This window comes from Equus quagga, chromosome 4 (assembly GCF_021613505.1).
Source record: "Equus quagga isolate Etosha38 chromosome 4, UCLA_HA_Equagga_1.0, whole genome shotgun sequence".
In the NCBI taxonomy this organism is placed as follows: Eukaryota; Metazoa; Chordata; class Mammalia; order Perissodactyla; family Equidae; genus Equus; species Equus quagga.
Genome location: NC_060270.1, coordinates 131,314,277 through 131,339,672, shown reverse-complemented (window position 1 = coordinate 131,339,672; position 25,396 = coordinate 131,314,277). Strand labels below are relative to the sequence as shown.

Sequence of the window (25,396 nt, the reverse complement as noted above, 5' to 3'; positions counted from 1 at the left end):
CTCAGACGGGCAGATGGGGACTTCATGGACGATTTGCCCTTCTTCCCAGGAGCAAGTGTCAATCTGGAGGAGATTCGAAAACCTGCCATTTGGTACTAGGTCAAAACGCTCACTGGATCTGGATCTGTATTCCATTGGCTCTCTCGATGTAGGAACTTTTATCTTGAACTAACCATGTAAACGAAAGCCTCACCCTGAGACTAGATGGCGGTCTCACAGTACTTTGGATTTAAGCTTGTCTACTTCTCTCGTTTTCTTCCCTTCCATAAAAGGACTGCATCCCTTCGCTGTTTTTTTAAATGAAATATTTCAGACATGCCGAATATCTAGAGAATAATCTAGTCCATACTTAGGAATGCACCATCCAGTTTGCAACTAAAACTTGAAAAGTTCAGAAAAGCTCTGTGTGCCCCTTTCCCATCATGGTTCTCTCTACATCCATCAGAGGTAATCTCTATTTTGAAGTTTGTGTTTTCTGTTCCCATGAGGTGGGAAGCCACCTTAACATGGCCTGATGAGCCGTGCCATGTCCGCACTCAGGATTTGAACCAGCGAAACCCTGGGCCACTGAAGCGGAGCGTGTGACTTAACCTCTAGGCCACGGGGCCGATCCCCCTTTTTTGTTTTTAATTATTTAGTTAACTAGATATGAAGTTGTTGCTGTGGACAATTCTCCTTGTCTCCTAATTTTGACTAATTCAAGTGGAATCATTAATGTAAGCAATCTTGAATGTACAGCTTTCAGCCAGAATTTTGTTTCTGAGCTTCGTCTACGGTGTATGTTTGGGTCTAGAGAAATAGTTTTCACTGTTGTAGGGTATTCCTTCATGTAGACATGTCACGATTTCTTTATTTATTCTTCTTGGAATGGGTTATTTAAAAAGATGCTGCTCTAAATATTTTTGCAATGGTTGAGTGCAAATGCTGGTCTGAACATTTTATACACGTGCTAGAGAGTCTCAGAGAAGTTACCAAGCAGTGGATTTGTTGATCCATAGAATCTGTGCATTTTTAGCTTTACAGAATATTGCAAAATTGCTTTCCAATGTAATTGCACCAGTTTATACTCCCAAAAAGCAGTACACAAATGTTCCCACTGTTCCACTAGATATTGTCAGGTTTCTTAATTCTTAATGTGAAATGGTGTTTTATTGTGACTTTAAGTTGCATTTCCCTGTGGTTGAACATTTGTTTCCTATGTTTATTGGCCATTTGGATTTGTTTCTTGAATTATTTGTTTGTATATTATGTCTTCTCATAGGTTGGTCTTTTATTGATTTGGTAATATTCTTTATATATGATAGACTCTAATCTTATGCCATTTTAAAGATTTTATTTTTTATTTTTCCTTTTTCTCCCCAAAGCCCCCTGGTACACAGTTGTGTATTTTTAGTTGTGGGTCCTTCTAGTTGTGGCATGTGGGATGCTGCTTAGCATGGCTTGATGAGCAGTGCCATGTCCATGCCCAGGATCCAAACCTGTGAAACCCTGGGCTATGGCAGCGGAGTGTTCAAACTTAACCACTTGGCCATGGGGTCAGCCCCCATTTCTTTTTTTTAAAGATTTTATTATCTTATGCCATTTTAAAATTCTTTTCAAGTATTTTCTCTCAGTCTATGGTGTCTCTTTTCATTTCTAATGAAATCTTTTGATGAACAAACATTTAAATTTTGAATATATTCAAATTTAATAATCAATATTCATTATTTATTCTTTTTTTGTGTCTTTTTAAAAATTCCTTGAGATCATAAAATTATTCACCTATACTTTCTTCTAATCATTTAAAATTTTTGCTTTTTATCTTTTATCCCTTAATCTACCTGAAATTTTGCAGACATTCATTTTTATTTTTTTATTTTGTTTCCTTTCATTTTAGCTTATTTTTTTCCATGTAGATAATCTATCATTTATTGAATGATCTATTCTTTTATGAGTAATCTGCAATGCCACCTCTGAAATTCATAAAATTTTCATATATTACTAAGCCTATTTCTGGGTTCTATTGATCTATTTGTCTACTGCCATGACACATTATCTTAACTGTTACAGCTTCATAAAAGGACTTGATTTTTTTTTATAGGACAAGAACCTACCATTCTCCCTGCTACTATCACCACCTGTTTTTACTCCTTCAAAATTTACTTGGCTCTTCTTGACCTTTTTTCATATAAAAATTTCAAATTAGTTTAGTAATTTCGATGAAAAACCATCTTGGAATTTTGATTGAGTTTACATGATAACTCTGGGTTAATTTGGAGTGTTGGCATCCTTTGATATCAGATCTTATTCTTCATGGATATGGTATATATCTCTATTTATTTAGGTTTTTTTAATTGTCTTTTTTTTTTGAGAAACATTAGCAGTGAGATAATATCTGCTGCCAATCCTCCTCTTTTTGCTGAGGAAGACTGGCCCTGAGCTAACATCTTCCTCTACTTTATGTATGGGATGCCTGCCACAGCATGGCTTGATAAGCAGTGCAAAGGTCCGCACCTGGGATCCGAACTGGTGAACCCTGGGCTGCTGAATCAAAATGTGCAAAATTAACAATTGTGCCACCAGGCTGGCCCCTTAGTTGTCTTTTAATATATTTTAATAATTTTCTCCATGAAGACCACGCACTTAAAAAAAAAAAACTTGGGGGGGGGGCAGCCCTGGTGGCTTAGTGGTTAAGTTCAGCATGCTCAGCTTTGGCAGCCTGGGTTTGGTTCCCAGGTGTGGACCTACACTGCTCTGTTAGCAGCCATGCTGTACTGGCAGCCCATATACTAAAAGATGGAGGAAGATTGGCATAGATGTTAGCTCAGGGTGAATCTTCCTCAGCAAAAAAAAAGTTATATATATATATATATACATATATATATATATGTATGTATATACTTTTTCTAGGTACTCTATTACTTTTTTGTTGCTATTGTGAATGTTTTTTTTTAAAATTACATTTTCTGTTTGTTGCTGGTAATAGGAATATAATTGACTTTTGTATATTTATCTTATATCTGACAAACTTGCTTAACTCATTAATTTTAATAATTTGCAGATTTTTCTAACATTTCCTGTAGAAGCCATCATTACCTTCAAATAATGACAATTTTGTTTTTCGTTTTTAATCATTATACTTTTAAATTATTTTACTTTTTTTTTTTTACCAGGTGTACTAGTACAACTCCTGCACAATAATACTAAATAATCAATGACAGTGGGCCCCCTAGTCTTTTCTTCTCCCTGATTTTAAGTGAAATATCTTTAAAGTTTATCATTCACTATGAGTTTTTCTTTGTGTAATTGGGAGATGTCTTTCTTCAGGTTGACGAAATGTCCTTCTCTTCATAGTTTACTGAGACATTTATTTATTTACTTTGTGTGAATGGGTGTTTAATTCTACAGAAAGCTTTGTCTACATCTATTGAGGTTGTAACCATTGAAGAGAGAGAGCAGGACTAATGGGATGTGAACAGAAGACAGCTTTCGTCTCATCTCTCCCCACTCACTTCATATATGTTTTTTTTTTTTTTTTGGCTGGGTACAGTGTACTTTATTGATGGTACATGACAAGGTAGGGCTCCCCAAGCCCCTCCCCTTCTTCAGGGGGTCTGAGATGGAAACTGTGGAGGTCAGGAGACTCTCAATATGTTAGGGGGTCAAGTTGGGGCAAGCATTCCCAGCAGCTGAGGGCCTTTCTCCTTCTCTTGCTGGGTGATTGGTGGTCCAGGGGGCTCTTACTCCTTGGAGGCCATGTGGGCCATAAGGTCCACCACCCTATTGCTGTAGCCAAATTCATTGTCATACCAGGAAATGAGCTTGACAAAGTGGTCGTTGAGGGCAATGCCAGCCCCAGCATCGAAAGTGGAAGAGTGGGTGTCACTGTTAAAATCGCAGGAGACAACCTGGTCCTCAGTGTAGCCCAGGATGCCCTTGAGGGGGCCCTCCGATGCCTGCTTCACCACCTTCTTGATCTCATCGTATTTGGCAGCTTTCTCCAGGCAGCAGGTCAGATCCACGACTGACACGTTAGGGGTGGGGACACGGAAGGCCATGCCAGTGAGCTTCCCATTCAGCTCAGGGATGACCTTGCCCACAGCCTTGGCAGCACCAGTAGAAGCAGGGATGATGTTCTGGGCAGCCCCTCGGCCATCGTTCCACAGCTTCCCAGAGGGGCCATCCACGGTCTTCTGGGTGGCAGTGATGGCATGCACTGTGGTCATGAGTCCCTCCACGATGCCAAAGTGGTCATGGATGACCTTGGCCAGGGGGGCCAAGCAATTGGTGGTGCAGGAGGCATTGCTGACAATCTTCAGGGAATTGTCATACTTCTCGTGGTTCACGCCCATCACTAACATTGGGGCATCAGCAGAAGGAGCAGAGATGATGACCCTTTTGGCTCCACCATTCAAGTGAGCCCCAGCCTTCTCCAAGGTAGTGAAGACACCAGTGGACTCCACAACATATTCAGCACCAGCATCGCCCCATTTGATGTTGGTGGGATCTCGCTCCTGGAAGATGGTGATGGCCTTTCCGTTGATGACAAGCTTCCCGTGCTCGGCCTTGACTGTGCCATGGAACTTGCCATGGGTGGAATCATACTGAAACATGTAGACAATGTAGTTGAGTCAAGGAAGGGGTCATTGATGGCGACAATATCCACTTTGCCAGAGTTAAAAGCAGCCCTGGTGACCAGGCGCCCAATACGGCCAAATCCGCTTACTCCGACCTTCACCATCGCGTCGCGGGCACGCGGCTAGCAGTGCTGAAGGGAAGCGGCTGTCTGTCGAACGAGGAGGAGCAGAGAGCCTCACTTCATATATGTTTTGTGCCCTAGTTCTTTTCCTGACCTTGGATCAAATGTAATGTAGATCATGTGGTGTTTCCTGCCACTGCTAGTCTTCAATCTCTTCTAAGCCCAGAAATAGTCTTATTTCAGTAGCTAAATTGTCCATGCGGCAGATATCTGAAATCTGAGCTTTCCCAGCCCAGATCCTTTTCCCATGTCCCAGCTTGATTTTGTCCTAGGCCTGGAAGCTTGAAGTGGGACAAGGATCATGGTCAGCTTCTTTCCTCAGAACTTTGCCTCCTCCTCTGCCCACTAGCTATGGTAGACTTCCAGAGTCAGGCCTAGGGGGAGGGGAGGGGGGAAACAGAACAGGTCGAAGTGGCTGGTATTCTCCTGCTTCAGTGGTAGAAACTTAGGGACTTGGCAGACATTCAAAGCTGCTGTTTTTCTTTCTGGAAAGCATTTCTGAGCTATCCAGAGGCTTTTTTCCTGGGAACCTTCAACCCCAGTTCCTTTGTGAAAGGTTGTATCAACTTCAGTTTCACATTTAAGACTCTGCCTTTCAGTTTCTATGTTTTCAGGAGTTCTTTTGTCTGCTTGTTTCCTTCTCCAGGAAGTTCCACCCACCTCTCATTCAGGCTAACCTCTCTATTCGCTGCTGCCTTGGGTCCATAGCTACAACCTCTTACCTTTATGTTTTTCAGGCATGTTTAAAAAACTGATCCTCTGTAAGTTCCAAACCCCAGGTGCATGTATATCAAGCAGTTTCCTTGTATTTCATCTCTGTTGGCTTGAAGCACCCTCTCCCTGCTTTCCTTGGCAGTTGTCAGGAAGAAGTGCACAGCAGTCCAACGACTGTTTGCAAAGGAATATTCTCTACCAATTTGTTCAACCAGTTGATCAAGACTTTCACTTCCCTGTGTACATCCTCATATTATGTGATGGGCCAAGCGTCACTGAACTAGTTTTCTACCATTTCTTCTGAACGTTCTGCAGTTGGACCAGACTCTTGCTTTAGAATGTGCAGTTATGCAGGACTTGCTATTTATTCCTGTCCTTTGTGGTTTCAGCAAAACAGAAAAGTGCTCCATTTTAACATACTCTTATGAGATGGTCCACTAATTTTTCTTCAATCTGTTAAGGTAGTGAAATGCATTAATAAATTTTCTAGTGTCAAACCATTCTTGCATTTCACCTATGTTTATAGGTGATTATTCACAAAATATTATAATCTTTACCTAACTGAACAAAGTCAGCCTAATTGTCACTCCTTTGCAGAGAATCTGTCTCTTCTCTCTGGTTGCTTTAAAATCTTCTTTTTGTCTTTGAAGTTGTGTATTTTCACTATGATTTGTCCAAGTTTGATTTTCCTTTATTCATCCTGTTTGAGAAATATCATGTTTCCTGAATTTGAGGATTTATGTTTTTCATCGATTCAGGGAAATTTTCAGCCATCGTTTATTTCAAATTTGCTTCTTTCCCATCTATTCATTATCTTTTGGAACTCCAATTAAAATATATTCACCCTCAATCTATCCTCCATGTTTCTTTTTTTTTTTTTTTTAAAGATTTTATTTTTTCCTTTTTCTCCCCAAAGCCCCCCGGTACACAGCTGTATATTCTTCGTTGTGGGTCCTTCTAGTTGTGGCATGTGAGACGCTGCCTCAGCATGGTCTGATGAGCAGTGCCATGTCCGCGCCCAGGATTCGAACCAACGAAACACTGGGCCGCCTGCAGCGGAGCATGCGAACTTGACCACTCGGCCACGGGGCCAGCCCCTATCCTCCATGTTTCTTAATCTTCCTTTTATTTCTTTTTCTTCCTAGGTCTTCCAGAATAATTTATTTACATCTATTTTCTTACTTATGAGTAATCTTTTCAGATGTCTTTAACCTGCTATTTCTACATATTCATGGTATTTTTATTTCAATTTTTGTATTATTTATTTTAGTTTAAAATCTGTCTGCTTGTTTCAGACAGGATATTTTCTGAGTTTTGGGATTCAATCTTTCATTCTTTCAAAAATTTAAAACACATTTACGTGTTATTCTAGGTCTTATAATTCCAGTATCTGAAGTCATTGTGCTAAATTTATTATCTGATGGCCTTTGTTCATAGTGGCTTGTTTCCTCATATGCTGTAATTGTATAATTTTGACTTGGGGGCACATATTTGGGGTGTTTTATCAATACTTAACTTGTTAGTCCTATTTTGATTATATACCTATGGAGTGCTAGCAGCTAGGGACAACTTTAAGTTAATTTCTCAGCTAGGAGTTTTCTGAACAATGCTGGTAACATAAATTTGGACCCCAAGCCCTTATGAGGACAGTCCTATGGTTGAGACTTTTCAGAGTGGCCATTTCCTTTTTGCATATCCAGAGCCCAGTCCATTTTTATTTAGTTTGATTGGGTTAGACTTCATTGTGGTAATGAATCCTGAAATTTCATTGACTTAGTACAACAAATGTTTATTTATTGCTCACGCCAAGTCCAATGTGCCTCGGGTTGGGGGTTCTTCTTCACTTGATGACTTAGGGATCCAGGTTCCTTCTGTCTTGCAACAACACCATCTCAATACATGGCTTCTAAAGGTAAGTGTCAGGGGAGATATTTGGACTATCATATTGCTTAGATAGATATCATGTAGCCTTCTTCAACTAGAGTGATTCTTTATTTGTGATCAGTTAATGGAGTTGGAAAATCAAGAAAACCATTAACCTTTTTATACACACATGGTACAAGAACTGTCATTAGTGAAAGAGATTTATTATAAACTACTATTAAATATATATGTAATATTTGGAGCTCAAAATATACATATATATACATTTTATACATATATACATATATATGCATTTTATACATATATATACACATATATGTAACATATATGCGTGTATATATACAGAAATATATATTTATTTTTGTGTATATATTATATAGACATATATACATATACATACAGTAATATGCAAAAGACCCAAGAATGTTGAAAATCAACTGTGGGAGCATGAAAATGCTCTAAGAGTAGAATTGGTGTAGAAGCAGAATGCTTCATTTCCTTCACTGATTATTGATTTTCAAATAACATTTTAATTAAAGCACCAGATTGAAGTTCTACGATTGGTTGTAGGGTTGGTTCTTCACACAGGTAGCCAAATTATGTCAAAAGACCATGAATGTCTATCCTATAACCCTGTCTCTATTAGTTTGTCTCTGTATCCAATCTATTGCTGAACTCTGCTGCTATTCCTTTATAATGACTATCAGCTCTGCCTCATTATTTCTTTTTCCTACTGTCATACAACGTTAACTGAGACTACACTCCTCTCTGGCTTGGGCAGTGACAATCTCCTCCAGGAATCCATAGCTTTCCAATTCTCCTTTCCACTGCCTCCAAACTATCTTCTCAGTCCATTGCTTTGATCTTCACAGTTCCCATGTTTAAATCCAGCACACCCTAAATTCTGTCATTTCCTCATCTAGATTTTGTTTGTCCTTCAGTATAAAATACATGTTTTCTCAATAAGATTGAAATAAGAATTAGGTGCAAGTAATTTGAGTTTTAAATTCTCAGCTAAAGTAACTACATTCCTCTCCCAGCTGGGTGCCTGAGGGTCACTATAAATATTCAATAAGAAAATGATTACCCTTCGACCTTGTTCTCAACACAGACACACATGAAAATGAGTTAATCTTGTTAATTTGCTGTTTTGTTGTTTAACCTGTGGGGTTACTCAAGGATCACAAGGATTTATGAGCTTGCTTTGCAGAAGGAAAAGAATGCCTTTAAGGAAGTTATGATCACCAGAGAACCAGCCCCCAACTGCCATTGACACCAGAAGTCTGATTTCCCAAGGGCTTATCTGGAGTGAAAGAAACATGAATTTTCCCTTTGTTTCTCTGAAACTCCTCCTCCCAAGCCCCTTAGCTCTATAAAGTTCCCCTGCTTTCTTCTTTCATTAAGGCAGATTTGAGGGAACCTATCCTCCCACTTTCTCATTTTGGCCAGTTTGAATAAAGCTTTCTCCATCTCCAAGTACTGGTGTCTCAGTGATTGGCATATTGTACATTGGGCACCTGAACTTGAGATTAAGAGGTTTGGTGTCACTTGCCATTTAAAAAAAGTAATTCTAAAGGGGAATAGGATCCTGAATCCCTTAGTCAAAGCTTGACTGCAGTGAGTTTAACTTAAAGGATCTGTGGAATCTCTCTGTGCTTTCAATAAATAAATGATTTAATTAGACTAAAAATAGGCCCAGCATGGTTTAATAGAACAGTAGTGAAGGGACTACTTCAACAAGTTCTAGCTTGTTGGAAAATTGCCATTCTTAATTCCATAGATGTTTTAGAAGAATTAGTTTTTCAATAAATAGTTAAAAAGGGAAAAAATGATTTGGCAAGTTAGATACAGCATTTGGTAGATGTTAAAGCCAATAAAAATGTTAGTAAGTTAAATTCAAAATGACCTCTGCCCTTTCATTGCAATATTCTTCAAAAGATCAATTGACATACTTTGCCATAATTTCTGACCATACTCTCGCTCCTTATCTTCTGGAAACTTTGTTTTTCTTTCCAATTACTCTGATGATGTCTCTCTGTTGTTACCAATGAACTAATCATCACATTTAACTTTTTGCCTTCAGTTCATGTCTCTCTTGACTTCTCTGAAACATGGCACTATTGAACATGCTAGCCTTTCTTTGTTCTACTATCTCAGCTCTACATTTACCTGGCTGATCACACACATACACACACACATTCAAAAAGGTGAATATATATTAGACTTTCTTACTCTTCTCATCCTTTAAATGTGAACATTAATCAAGATTTAGTTCTCAGCCTACTCATCTTCCTTTTATATATTCTTCTTAAGAGGGTTTCTTCATCCTCACAGCTTCAAGTAACCTCCATTCCTCTGCCCTTAATTTCAGAGTATCTTGTGCTGTGTTAGAACTAGTTGACTGAACACTGCCTACAGCTCTTTAAATTCTTGGATCTGTAGATTTTTAAACGTTCCATTATGGAAAATCAAAGAAAATCACTAGGTGGAAAATTAATTTTCTGGAATATAGCAGGAGTGACTCTCAAGGCTGGATGTAACGCAGCTGTAGACTTCATGCTTTTCAGTTCAGAGCATCTAAATTCTCTGTAGGTTCTTAAACTCTCCATGATGGCCAATGAGGAAAAGTGATTTGTATGAGAGTCTGGAGACCCCATCTGATTGAATCTAGATGTACTAAAAGAAAGTGGTTTAAAATTTCTATACCTTTCTATTTTTCCATTTTCATTCTCTCATGAGTCTTTTCTTCACCTCCTTATCATGGGTCTCTTCAAATCCCAGCTGTGAGTAGCTTTGCTTGGACTCATTGCTGTAGTAGAATTTTGAGAGAACTTGAGTTTTGTTTGCAAGCTTTTGGCTCTGCTCTGAGAAGAATATCATGTAATGGCTTTCTCTCCCCCTTTCAATATGTCCCTACATTGAGAAATAATTTAAAAAATGGTGAGATGGATAATTAGCTTATAAAATACTTGTGCAAGCTTATAATTTTTGTTTAATAAAACAGTTTGTGGAAACACTCATATCTGTGTAGAAGTTTATAGTTCTACGGCTAAGTTTACTTAACCGTGAATACAACTAGAGAGATATGAAATTTGGAGGGAAGAAACTAGAACTCTAGGTGGGAATTAAATGGCTAACACAGTAAACTTGTAATCTACTCTCTTGGTGGGTTGGGTTGAGATGTGTGTCTGTGTCACTCTTAGAAAGAAAGAAGGGAGGTGATCTGGACTAATCTTCTTATAAATATGCTAATGACAGACCTTCCAGCAAAAGAATTCATGGTATTTGCTAGCAAGCAGGAAGTCCTTATCTGTGGAAAGTTTTACTGGGATGTACCTAATTGTCTAAGATTGTTTGTAGTAAACACACTTACTGATTTATGTATGGCCCCCTGAAAATTGTCATGTAAACTGTGTAACTATTTGTCATAATCTGCTGTGTATGAGTCTCTTTACTGCTTGGATTTTTGAAATTCAGTAAGGTTTGATACTGCAGAAGCGTTCTAATTTGTGTCTGTTTGGTTTCACAATTTGATTTTTTGTGTTAGCTCACCTCCATTATATATAGCAAATAGTACTGGCTTTGGAAAAGGTAAGTGTGTGGATTCTGGCATTTAGATTTGTGTTGCTTAACCTCAAGTTTTCCTGATATTTATAAAGAGGGAGCAGACTTTTTATAAGAGTTTTTGCTACTATTAATGACAAACTTGTTTAAATCATCTGCCACAGGAGTCGGTATATATTAATCTCAACTAGATGGGAAACTTCTGGAAATCTAGGATGCTGTCATATAATTCTCTATATCCTACACTCCTACTACTGTACCAATATATAGTAGTTGCTCAATAAATATTTGTAGAAAGAATGAATATTTCAAGTGACAAAAACAAGATGATGAGTAAAAAAATCTGATGATACCGAAATATTTTAGGCATAATTAAATTCAGTACAAGGCACCTATGGGGGGAACTGCTAAATGTGCAACAAAAATCCACTTTTACTTTCTTTGGTAGGAAATAAAGTTATAGATAGGTGTGCCCACCAGCTGAGGACTATACTTCCCAGCCCCTCTTCCTCCATTGTGCTTATGTGACCATGTTCTTGCTGATGGAACGGGAACAGAAGTAACCTGTGTTACTTCTGGGTCTAGGTCTTAAAGCATTGGAGATACACAACCACATCTGCCTTCTTGTGAGCTGAACACGGATGTACTCAATGCTCAGCTTTGACAATGCAGATGAGGCAAATTCTCCAGGGGATGTCAGAGAAATAAGGTGAAAGTTACCTGGATCATGAATGACAGAAGAGAGTGGAGTATCTGGCTGCAAACCTGGAATGGTCTTTGAAAGAGAAACAAGCTTTACTCCTTGATCTACCTTCTTTTGAGTGTCATGTTTTCAATGACTAATTTTTTTATTCTAGTATAAGCAGGAAAAGATAAAAGAACATAAATTATAATGTTTTTGATTGGTAAGGAGATCTAATTTATTTTAGCAAGTTAGCAAGTGATTTTGGAGAAAAAAATGTTTAAAAGGACACGTTTATGATTTTATTTCTTTATATCTCTTTGAGATTTGATTAACTAGAATTAAATGTAAAATGATATCTTTAAAAATGACATTATATTTACACTAGTGAATTTATAAACACTTGATAGATTTTAAATTCCCCAACAGTTTAAATACAATAGTTTTTATGTCATGAGATTTTTCCCTTACGTTGTCTATTTTTTTAACGTTTGAATGTCTTCTCTTTCAAACATATCAGTTCTATTGTTTTGTTCTAGAAAGTTCATTGAATTCTCCTTCCAATGTAAATTTTTCTCTTTTGACAATGCTCAGCCTACCCGCAAATATTTTTGGTGAAAACTTGGGGAAGGTAATTTGGCCTCTCCTTCTAAATTCTCTTCCATGCTACTGATGGGGTTCAGGGTAGGCCACCCCAAGATGTGCCGTTCCAGCATAGGGATTATTTTGAGCTGGAAACAATCAAGGTTTAGAAGGCTCAGGAAGAAACTTTGATCTTCCCCCTAACTGCCTAAAATAAATTAACATAGAAGGCGCATCCCATCAAGAAGCTATTGCCATAGATAACTCTAGTATATTATGAACTAGGTGTGGATGACAAGGAGGAACCTAGAAAGGCCCATTTGATCAAAGTCCTCCTTGGGTCCCATTGTCTCTAAATGGTCCAACAAACATTTGTTTACCAAACATTAACTCTTTTCATCTTCCTATAAATCGCCTTCTTTCCCTTTGAAGTCCCAGACCTCCTCCTCTTTCTCCTTAGTCCAGAAAGACATATATACCTCATTTTGCCTGCCTGTCTTTGGAATTTTTCATGCTTATGTGAATTCCTTGTGCACATGTATTAAATTTAGTTTTCTCCTGTTAACCTGCCTTATGCCATTTTAATTATTCAACCAGCCATAAGAACCAAGAGGAGAATGGGGAGATATTTCTCTTCCCCCAGGCTACAATTGCACTTAGATTAAGTTTCTCAAGTGTAAAAAATGTGGACCACGTCATTTCAAAGATGGTTATTATGGGAAACAAAGATGTTTAAAATGTGGCTAGATCTTAGTGTCAGATAAAAAAAGTTAACATAAGTAATTCTTTTTTTTTGAGGAAGATTAGCCCTGAGCTAACATCTGCTGCCAATCCTCCTCTTTTTGCTGAGGAAGACTGTCCCTGAACTAACATCCATGCCCATCTTCCTCTACTTTATATGTGGGGCGCCTACCACAGCATGGCTTGCCAAGCGGTGCCATGTCTGCACCCAGGATCCAAACCGGCAAACCCCGGGCCGCCGATGCGGAACATGTGCACTTAACTGCTGCTCCATGGGGCCGGCCACAACATAAGTAGTTTCTTATCAAACAAAAAAGAAAAAATTTTCAGGTCAAATACTATTATCATAAATCTTCATAGGACTTATCACAACTTGTAGCACTTGTCAAAAATTCAAGTTTATCTTTCATTTGTTTGATTAATTAACATCTTCTTCCCTCTAACAAGTGTGTTCAGGAAGACACTGTGCCTGCCTTTATTATTGCTCTAGCTCCAGTTCCTAGCACAGTGTCTGACACCTTGTAAGTGTGTAATAGATATTTGAAAGTTAAAGAAGCACCTGTAATTAATTAAAGATACATTTTTGATGGACACCTGATACAACAAATTAATGGTACACTTTTCTTTTTAATTTCTTTTTATTTCTTTGGAACTATTAAATCCCATCTAAACACAGTAGAAACATTTACCTTTATTAATGTGAGTTTCTTTTTAGATATCTCGATGAGTAATTTAATATAAAATACGTCATGATTAAAAATACAAAAACAAAAACTCATACAGTAATTTCATACAGAGAAAAAATAGAACATGCAGTTACAAAAGCATTATTTATGATAGGTCAGAATGTTCATATTTTGACAAAACCCAAAATATATTGTTTTTTATATTATAAAAGTAGTATTAAAAATAATAAAGTATTAAATACAACAAAATATACTATTAAAGACTATAACAAAAAGAATATTACCAATGTTTTTGACATATTCTAATTGACATTACTGTATCTTAGACTTATGAATTATGGCAATCAATGTAACACTCCTAAAGCCGAATCGCCCAGTCGCTCAGTCATAGCTGGGAGGCACATTCAAAGAAACAGCATTCAAACAGTCTCAAAATAATTGAAAAACAACATAGATATTTACTGAAATCTCTTGAAAATGAAAATGATGGGGGAGTAGATCATTTAAAACGCACAATAAAACTTAAGAAATGACTTTATTTCTTTCTCACTCTCATCTATGGTACCAAGAAGGCATCTTCTTCCTCTTCCCAAATTTCCTAAAACTTCCCTAAATCGAACCCATGCTCAGTCTTGTAGTTCTTGCCTGTCTCTCCTACAATCTGGATCTACTAAAGCACTTCCCAGCGACTAATCTCGTCCTCTCACTTCTTCTCTTACTCATAACTCCAGTCTGACACGGCAGGGCACAGGAGCTGACTCTATGGTTATCCACAGCTATCTATGTTTTAGTTCTTGTTAATAGAAATTAGAGCGTGGAAACTACAACCACAAATGAAGAGGCAAGGTTAAGTATACATTGCCAAAAAGATGAAAAATGATAAACTATCTAGTGTTATCTAGGGTTAAGTGAAATCAGAGTTCTGTATTATTTTTTAGGGGACAGTTTGGTTATCTATATCATAAGTCTGAAAAATATGCACACAATGAATATTTTAAATCTTAGGAATGTATTTTAAGGAAATAATTGTTGCTTATATTAGTAAAATTGAAAACAATCTAAATGTTCAAGAATACAAATAACTGATTCTTTGACGTGAAAGAACTAACTCAAAGTTGTTTTTAAAACTTAACTATCCAAATGGATAACAAACATTAAGACAATAAAGAGATACGAATCCACAATACCAATGTATTCAGGTTAGTTCACTTTCAGTTGTTCACGGATCTAACTAGTGGATTTCAGTGGTGCTGTTTCTTGATATACAGTCCTGGCACCTTTGAATTAGAGAAATATTGACACAACAGCAATGATTTGCCCTTCTCATTTTCTCTCTCCTTTTCAGGAGGAACAACAAGTTTATATACTGATGGAAACAGAAAACAGAAGAGATGGTTCCACTTGAAAAGAAAGAAGATAGAGGCATATTATACTGCATATTTCATTTTAAAAAAGAGAGAAGGATTTAAAAATAAGAAAACAATTATTAAATCACATTATTTAAAGTCTTTGTTTTCCATGCGTTGAAATAACTTCATGTGGATTTTGTGGAAAACAGTATCATGCATTATCATAGATTTGGAAGTTTAACTGGGTTTAAAGTCATAGTTAGAATGTTAAGTAGAGTGTTAACTGGATTTACAAGTGCCTATAAAGACCTTAGATCTGGACAGGTGTTTTTCCTTTGAAAGGTTTTTTTTTTTGATTGGAAGTCATCCAATTGTACTAGGTAACTAATTTCAAGGATTTACCATTGTTCAATTATATTCACAAATAAAACAATTTAAATTTAAATATAGCTGAATGTTAGAATAAACAGATCGTTAGAAAGAAATCCTTCTTCATTTGGGGAAGGCAAGAAATAATTGGCCTTCCATAAAAAAACTTTATTCTTTTGTCAAACTTGAAACTACTGCAACTTTTGTTTTGACAGTGTTGATATCTTGAAGTTTTTTTATAACTTAAAATGGTCTTACTTTTTACTTATAAAATGGACCATTTAGTTTTTTAGAACAAATTTTATTTTTAACATTCCAAATACAGGATCACTGGTTAATATATTATATTTACATAATGCTTTGAAATCAGAAGGAACCCAGTGTGTCTTACAACCTTGGATATGCTAGAAAAACCTGCACCCACCTGAGAAATACAGTAGAACCCTAAACAGAGCACATTGTGGTCATTCAGTCTGTAACATACAGAGTAATAAGTATTTATACGATTTGTGAGAGAGCAAAGCCTTGAGTCCTTTTAAATCATTTCCTTTCTTCTCCCACCAGTTTTTCTTCTAGAGGCAATTAGTACTTTTGCTTGACAAGGAATTAATGAGGGAAATTTCTTTCTAAAATTCTTCTGCAGGATTGGCTGCTAGCATGGCATTCTGCTTTTTTTATTAATTAAAAAAATTAATGGTGTGTTGGCTATGCAGTCAGATGTAGGATTTTGATCAGTTGAGTAATAATGAAAATGAAGGGCTTTTTAGAGTAAAGGTCAAGATGGTTAGGCAAATTTTATCTTTATTGCACCTACAGTTTCTTGTGTATTCTAACTTTTATTTGTTTTAGAATAATGATGTTATTGTATTTATAAAATATATTAGAAAGGCAATACAAAAAGTTCAAACCGTACAGAAGACAAATCCCAATTTCACCACCCAGAAATAACAATTAAGTTAACATTAAGTAATTATAATTTCATATTTCTTTCTGTTCATTGTAATGAAAGAAGCCTAGACAGAAATAATAGTTTTATAAAAATGAATAATGGGATACATACTGTTTAACAATAAAATGCATTAGTTTGAATTTTACTTGAATTTAATAGAAGAAAATGAAACTAGCAAACTAAAGGAATAGGAAATCTTCTTCTTCATCACAGGATTATTAGTTCCTAAAAGATCTCTTTTAAATTAAAAAAAATTATGAGAAACATTAAGATTATGTTATTGTATTGTCAAGTTTTATATCATTTATATATTTTTGAAATGTAATTCAATCACTTGTTTAATTTCAGTTCTATATTTCATATACCTTCAGTCCTACATTTCTTGAATTCTTTCACATTTGGAAATGTCTGTATTCTAGGAGGACAACTTAGCTAGGTCTAAAATTCTTGGTTTCCATTTTATTTACCTCAGAAATTTGTAAACATTGGTGCTGTATTATTTTTTGGCATTTCACATTGTTTGGAATTTTCTGAGGCCAGCTTAATCTTTACTCTTTTAATTGACTCATTTTTTCTTTTCCAGGGGGAAGATTAGCCCTAAGCTAACATCTGTTGCCAGTCTTCCTCCTTTTTTCTTCTCCCTCTCCCCTCAAAGCCCCAGCATGTATTTGTGCAAGTTGTGGAAGTATGTGTACGTCCTTCTGGTTTTTCTACATGAGCTGCTGCCACAGCACGGCTACGGACAGACAAGTGATGTGGTTTCACGCCTGGGAACTGAACCTGGGCCACTGAAAGAGAGTGCACAGAGCCTTAACCACTAGGCAATCAGGGCTGGTTCAAGTGACTCGTTTTTCTTCCTTACCTCAATAGGTCTCAAGGAATATTTTTTTGTCTTGGAAAGTCAGTATAATTTAGAATTTTTTTTTTTTTAAAAGATCACTGCTGATTATTCTATATTTTTTTTTTCTGGAATATGCAGTGCCTTTCAATTTACAGATTCAAGTTTTCTTTTATTTAAAGAAAATTTTCTTTTGTTATGTATTTAAATACTTTTCCTGCTTCACTTGAGTTCTCTACTTCAGGAAAGCTAAATGTCTTTTACCGAATCATCACTGTCTGTTCCTCACCGCCCCCCCCCCCAACTGCCCCCACCCCAGGTGATGATCTTTCTTCTAATTGCATTTATCTTTCTGTCATTTTCCTCTGCTTTTACTGTCATTCGATAATCTAAATTTTACTCTATGTCACTTACTTAGGAGACTTCCACTCGTATAACCTTCCTGATTAACTGATCCTCCATATATCATCCATAGAACGTAATGACTGATGCCCACGACCTGTGGCTAGTCTGGTTCTCTCTCGTCCGCCCATATATTTCTGCTTTCACTAACAGGCTTGTGCGCTTGTCAAGATTAAGTTGTGGTCGTTCCCAAACATGTTTTTGCCAGTTGTGGAAGTTATAATTGCGTTACTTGATTAAACGTTTAAAAACTTCATTTGGGATTATGTGATAAGGAAAAGAGATGTTTTTAAAGTAATTTGAAAAAAGTAATTTGTATGCTTTTTCAAAATTTGATAGAGGAAAATTCCTGAAAAAAAAAATGCTATCAAATCTGGTGTTACTGAGACAGTAGTAGAAGAAAGAAAACAAATTCATAAATGTATCAAAGGATTCTGCACTCAGTCTGCTTCACAGTTGTTTCGAGGTTTTTGCTCATCATTGGAAATTATCAGGGATGAAAATATTGAAGAAGAACTAATCTGTAGACCCATACAGTCATATGTGGCTGAACGATGGGAAACATTCTGAGAAATGCATCGTTAGGTGATTTTGTCATTGTGCGAACATCATAGAGTGCACTTACACAAACCTAGCTGTACAACCTACTATACACCTAGGCTCTTGGTATAACCCATTGCTCCTAGGACACAAACCTGTACAGCATGCTAGCGTACTGAAGATTGTAGGCAACCGTGACACAATGGTTAGTATTTGTGGATCTAAATATATCTAAAAATAGAAAAGGTACAGTAAAGATATGACATAAAATAAAAAATGGTACACCTGTAGAGGGCACTTACCATGAATGGAGCTTGCAGCACTGGACGTCGCTTGGGTGGGTCAGTGAGTGAGTGGTGAGTGATTGTGAAGGCCTAGGACCTTGCTGTACACTGCTGTGGACTTTATCCACGTACACTCAGGCTACACTAAATTTATAAAAAGAGATTTTTCTTCAATAATAAATTAACTTTAGCTTACTGTAACTTTTAAAATCTATAAACATTTAAATTTTTTTAAACTTTTTTGACTCTTTTATAATAACACTTAGCTTAAAACACAAACACATTTATAGCCATGCAAAAATATTTTCTTCTTTATATCTTTTTTCTTAAGCTTTTTTCTGTTTTTAAAATTTTTAAGTATTTTTTTTACTTTTAAACTTTTTTTTTGTTAAAAACTAAGCCACGAACACACACATTAGCCTAGGCCTGCACAGGGTCAGAATCATCAATATCACTGTCTTCCGCCTCCACATCTTGTCCCACTGGAAGGTCTTCAGGGGCAATAACACGCATGGAGCTGTGACCTTCTATGGTTACAATCTCTTTTTCTGGAATACCGCCTGAAGGACCTGCTGAGGGTCTTCTTGAGGAGGTGTCACTCTTCAGAAATATGTACATGGTGGTTTGCTTTGTTTGCTTCTTGTTTTCATCATAGATGTGCCTGTAAGCAAATAATACACCACGAACACTCCTCTCTATTAATGAAAACATTTTGGTGTTGGGGTTCATATTTTCAAACTTTTTAAGGAGTTTGCTGAGGTTTTCAAAAGCTTCTGCTAAACCCTACAGTGTAAATATTCTTGGGGGTTCTTCTTTTTCTTCTCTTGCACTTTCCTTTCCTCTTGCCTCTTGTTCAGGCTATGCATTCCTGTTCCAGTTTTAACAACTCTTCTTCAGCTAATTCCTCAGGAACCACCTCTAGGAGCTCCTCAATGTCATCCTCATCCACACTCAGGTCAAAGTTGTTTGCCATCTCAACCACAGCCTTCTTAATTTTTGCAACCTCCTCATCCTTGACAAATCCTTTGAAGTCACGGATGACCCGCTTGAGCATCTTCATCCAGATGCCATTCATACGCTCCTTGGTGACATCACCCCGAGCACAAGCAAAGTTCTTGATGCAGTCATAGATGCTGTAATCCTTCCAGAATTGCATAGTGTCTTCTCCATAGTGTCTTCTCAGTTGCAGCAATAGCCCGGGCAAAGGTTCTCCTCAGGTAGTAGGCGTTATAAGCTGCTAGAACTCCTTGATCCATTGGTTGTATCAAAGAGGTGGTGTTTGGAGGGAGAAATGCTACTTTGAAATTGGGATGAAGATCACTGATAAAAGGAGGATGTCTGGGAGCCTTACAAACAATAAAGAAGATCTTGAAAGATACGTTATTCTCCAAACAGTACTTCTCCATTTTGCTGGCATAGCAATTCAGGAGGGCATCTTGGAAGAGGAGCTGAGTCACCCATGACTTCTTATTCCTCCTGTATTGTGTGTGCTTATATACTTATTTATTTTTTCATTTAACAAGCCTTTATTGAGCATCTGCTATGTTCTAGACACTGTGCCAGGGGCTACGAATGAACACAGAATGAACACAGTGAACACAGAAACTGTCCTTAAGGAGCTTTTTCCTTAGTGGAGAAGACAGACAAATGGACAGGCAATTACAATACTGATATTAAAATGCAATTATATGATAAAAAAAGATGACCTACTAGCCAAATAATGACACACAAGAGAATTATTTTTATTTCCTTTTGCAGTCAGGGATTCAACCGTGTTCTGATGATCCAGTGGCGAACAGAGGAGACGCGGTCCCTGACTCAATAAGCCCCTGTGGAGTTCTCATTGATCAGCCCTCAAGACGACCTTTTATTAACCCCTGCTTCTGGACACCTACTGTCTTCTGGCTCTACGGCTCTCTTCCCCACTGCTGTAGTTCAAGCTCTCATTATCTTCCACATCGCATAAAAAAGGGCCTCCTGGCTGGTTTCTTATCCATCCCACTATTCAATGTGAGATTTCTAAAATGAAAATATTTGGGGTGATTTTCAATTGTCCACAGAATAAAGTCCTGACCCTTGGCCTTCCTGTGTGAGCCCCTGCACGACCAGGCCCCCGTCTTATCCCTGGGCATTCTCCAGCTTGCTTCCAACGTCTGAGCAATACCTTACTGCTTGCAGTAAGTACATACTCAGGTTTCTGGAATTTTGTGTGAAGGGAGGGTATTTGGGGGCAGTTACTAGGAGACTTAGCATCAACCATCAAGGGAAGAGCCCACACTGCAGTCAGGAAATGGGATGTCTCAAGCTTGCTAGAATGTACACATTTTTTCCCCAGTCATCAGGAGATCATGTCTTCGTGATCTTGTGGTCCACTCTCTGACAGAGCCATTGCACTACCTAATGCCAGCCCCTCTCCGCCCTCAGCATTTCACATCCCAGTGACCTGTGATTCGAATCCTCCACTTTTCTGCTTCTGAAGTTCCCTGGGCTGGGGCTTCCTTTACCTCCAGCGGTCTGGCAAACCCTCAGTCCTGTTGGAGAGTCAGCCTAGGAGTTTCCTGCTGGGCCACTTCTCTTTCCCGCGTGCCCCCTCTGGCACCTCTGCAGCTGGGGCCCTGACAGTGCTGTGAGGGCCAGCCTGGCCTCGGGGCTGGGACAGGAGCTGCCCCCACCCCCAGCAGCCCAGGCCTGCAGCAGAGCCAGGCGGGGGCCCAGCGCCAGGGCCAGTTGCAGGGAGGGAGGGACCAGGCCCTGCAGGCTCCGGACATCAACCTCCCAGCAGTGTGACACCGTCTTCCCGAATAACCCCCAGTTCTAGTAGGTTCTGCGAGGCCTTGCTGCCAACCCTGACCGGCTCTTGCGTCAGGTTCTCACACCACCCTGACCCCAGAGGTGAGTCAGACTGCCCCTCCTCCCTCCGGGATCGGAAAGAGCTTGCCTTGGGGTAAATCCCCAAAGCCCCCTGAGACTCCTTCTTTTGGCTTTTGGCCAACCCTCTAGTCTAGCCACAACCCTCTCTTCTCCACGTCTTTTGCCCTTCTCCTCCAGGGTAGTCTCATCCTCCCCAGGGTCTGGTTCCCCACCTCCGTTCACATCCTCACTGAGCTCACTTCTAGTGTGGCTTACTGACCTGCTGGAATGCCTGGGGCTCTCATGTGCCAGGTCACAAAGGGTTTCAACTGGTAGCCTGCAACATTGCCCCCAAACAAGACTTACCTTGTCCTTAAAAGCCTTGGAACCTGGCATTGATTTTGACTCCTTACAGATGAGAGTCCTTTCAAGCATCCATTTCCATAATAGGGAGGTTTCATCCATATTGAATATTTGCTCGGGCAAGTAACTTTCCTCCTCAATCAGCTTATCTAGAGTTTCCAAAAAGTCTTCAGCTGCCTTCACAACAGCACTTGCAGACTCACCACTCACTTTCATGTTACATAATGAATAAAGATTCCTGAAGGGTTTAAACTACTCAGAGCCAGCAGTAAATTCAACATGGTAGTCAGGCCCAGCCTTTCCTTTCAACATTGCAAATAAACATTTTGCTTTGGCCGTGATCTTTGTGGTGCTGGAGGGATATGCTTCTGTGTCTGGTCTTCAATCCAGGTCATTAGAAGTTTCTCCATGTCTGGTGTAGGCCCTTCTTGAATTTTGTTAGTCTCGTTGCCTTCAATGAAGCAGATCCTTTAACAGCTTCCATCATTTTGTTCTTGTTCTTCAAGACTGTAGCTATGGTGGAATGGGGCACGCCTGACTGGAGAGCAATAAGCATCACTGATTTTCCATCTTCGTAGGCCTTCATCACTTTTAATTTCATTTCCAGGTCAATCACGCTGTGTAGCCTCTTACTGCCAACATTAGCAGTGGACTTTCGTATGCTGAGGGGCCATGATAAACAACACAAGATTGAATCAAGCACAAGAGAAAATGATGCAATCAAGAGATTGGTAAACATGAGATGTACGAGGCTGCTGCCAGTGTAACACAACACGCTGTTTGACAGTAAACTTTTTTTATAAGTAGAAAGAATATACTCTAAAATAATGATAAAAAGTATAGTATAGTCACTACGTAAAGCAATAACAGTCATTTATTATAAAGTATTATGTACTGTACATGATTCTATGTGCTATACTTTTATATGACCGGCAGCACAGTAAGTTTGTTTACACCAGCATCACCACAAACACGAGCATCATGCATTGTGCTATGATGTTATGAAGGCTACGACATCACCAGGTGATAGGAATTTTTCAGCTCTATTATGATCTTATGGGACCAACGTGGTACATGTGGTCCTTCATTATTCAGCATGTGACTGTACTGAAAAAAAAAGCCATGACCCTACATCAAAATAGAAGCAAGTAAATGTATATTTTTATTCTTTAGAGTAAAATTTTTTAATGTGCATATATGATGAACTATTTCTGCACTTCTGGAAAATATGGAATTAAACTGTATGTATTCCTAATAAAATTTCTTCTTTAGCTCAGTATTGTATTTATGAGATTCCTCTATGTTGTTGGATGCAGCTGGAGTTTCTTTCTTTTCACTGTTTTATAGAATTCCATTGGGTCACTATTTATCCATTCACTTCTCGTATCCTCAGCAAGTTTGTTTTCTCTGTTCCGTTCAGTTCCCATGAGTCAAAGTTTATTGGTGCTTGTGTAATTATGGCCATTTTTCCTCCTCATTTCCTTTTCTCCTGACCTGGAGATACCAAAGTGAGAATCTCTAACCGTTTATCTTGCTCTGCAGAGCACACGTGGTGATAGAGAGGAACTTCCACATTTGGTGGCTTTGCTTAGCTTTTCTCCAGAGTGAAACCTCTTTAACCTGCCTTTTTTCCAATGGAGGTAAGGAAAGGGCATGGGGATTATGTTAACGAGGATTCTTAGGATTTTGTTCATTCACCTTCTTTCTTTTCCTGGTACCAATTTTGGGTCAATGTGTTGGGAACAGGGCTAGGAGTAGACTGAATTACAAAAGAGCCAAAGTCTATGTCAAAAGGTTTCCTCTGTTTTTTGTTGCTGCTGATGCGTTGTGTTTGCAAAGTTTCTCCTTTTTAAAATGAGCAATAAACTTTGTTAAATTTTGAGCAGAGATTCTGAATACAGTTTTATTTTGCCATCTTTAGTAGGATATTTTCCCATGCGTGTTTCCTATTATGTGACAAATTCCTGATTATCTTTGTTGCTTCTTATATATCTAAAGTCCATATCTTTGTTATTTATATAATGAAGACCTTAATATTAAATTATCATAGTGTCACTGTGAGCTTTCTGTTAATGGCCATAGCTGAAAAGTTATGACCATATAACCTTTTAATTAAGAAACTTATCTTTAAAAATTCCAAATGACTGTTTTGATCATATCCATTAGGCTTAATTTAGGATTCATGTTCCATATAAATGTTTTGTAATAAGAAACCATAATAATAGTTATCTGGTACTTGCTATATGCCTGGGAATATGCTTTGAAGTTTATATTCTTTTTATTTAATTCTCCTGTAAACTCCAAGAAATAGACTGTAATGTAAAGAATAGGAGACTGAAGCTTAGAGAGACAAGTAACTGTCCCAGGGAGGGACAGACATTGCTTGAAATCTGGGTCTGGCCCCTTGTCTGAGCTCCTCATGACTGTGCTGGGTACCTCCTTCAGCTTTTAATTTTAGTGGTTAGCCAGCTTTCTTCATCCATTAGATTTTGTGAAAGCCTGGGCAAAGAGCAAATAAGTTTGATTCTTAAAGAAGTCAAGTGGTAAAATGGAAGTGTTTTAGAGTTAAGAAATTTCATCATTTGGATTTTCTTCATGGGATATTAAGTAGCAAATGGCCTAGATCTTGCCTTCATTGGTGCATATCCAATAGTCATTTCCTATGATATTGAGCCACTTTCTTTGGTTGGAGAGGCCCCGCTCTGAATCTTACGTAGGCTTCCTCTGTCTCCTTGTGCAGCGGACACTAAGAGTCCTCTAAGTTTTTTCTTCTGCTAAGTGTCCCCTTCTTTACTTCTGTTCCAGTTATTCAGCTCTGCCATTCTCTAAATGATGGGTCTCTCAGTCGATTCAGTTTGTAGCACAGGCAGACATTTTCTCTCTTAGAAAACCTGTATGTCCTTGTCCTTCTACTTCTAGAATAGTGACCCTCACACTCTCCCTTCCTTGTGCCCTACTGCCTTCACCGAAAACTATATGAAATAACAAATGCACCCTAACATCCTGAATTTTCCTACTACTTTCCCAATTTTATAGTCTCCTTTGGGATTGTTTGAACCTTAGTCCCACATCTTGAGGTACAGGAAATAGTTGAATCAAATGTTTCATTGTTGAGTAGTAAGATTTACCAGCGTTCTTGACTGGATGGTATGGTGCTACCTAATTCTGCTCCATATGCTGTATTCATCCAATTCCACATGTTATGGCTTATTACTTAATAGCCCCCTACTTTTAAATATGCAATTTGGTGATACTCAAAGTTTTTAATTGCAAGTGGTAAAAACAACTCTACCAATTTAAGCAAATAAGGACTTTATTAAAGAATTCCATGTAGCTCACGGAATCTCAGAACCATTTGATCCATATTCCACTGAGCTGAATTCATGAAGACACTGCTGCTGACATGTCCCTCAAGATAGCAATATTGTCTCTCAAAACTGGATCTAGTTACCGCCCCTATTGCTCCCATCACCAGAATAAATTCTGCATGTCACTACCTTTGTTTGAAAGTCTGGGGTGGTTACATTCAGGAGACAAAAGTTCCAGCATGTTACCTCTCAAAAGGGGTCTGTTCTCTTTAATAGACGTGTTCTGTAAAATGATAATTTCAAGTGGTCATCTGAAAGGTGTCAGAAGCATTGTGGAGATGCATCCTATAGATGGCTTCAAATTGCTTGCTTCTTAAATCCACTGAGACCTATCATAGACCTTTAGCTTCAAACAAAGGAGGAGGTTTATACAGGAAAATAGCTTCACTCTTATGAGAGCCTGTTAATACAGTTGAAAGTTAATATCATTCTTTTATTTTCACCCACTCATAAAGTACCAAAGTAAATTTAGCTTTTCCTTTTCCTATTATCC

The 25,396-nt window shown here is 38.1% G+C and overlaps 1 pseudogene; it reads right to left on the bottom strand.

The window, feature by feature from the left end:
- Positions 1–3,689: 3,689 nt before the first annotated feature.
- LOC124238241 (glyceraldehyde-3-phosphate dehydrogenase-like) lies at positions 3,690–4,772 on the bottom strand (annotated as a pseudogene).
- Positions 4,773–25,396: the final 20,624 nt, after the last annotated feature.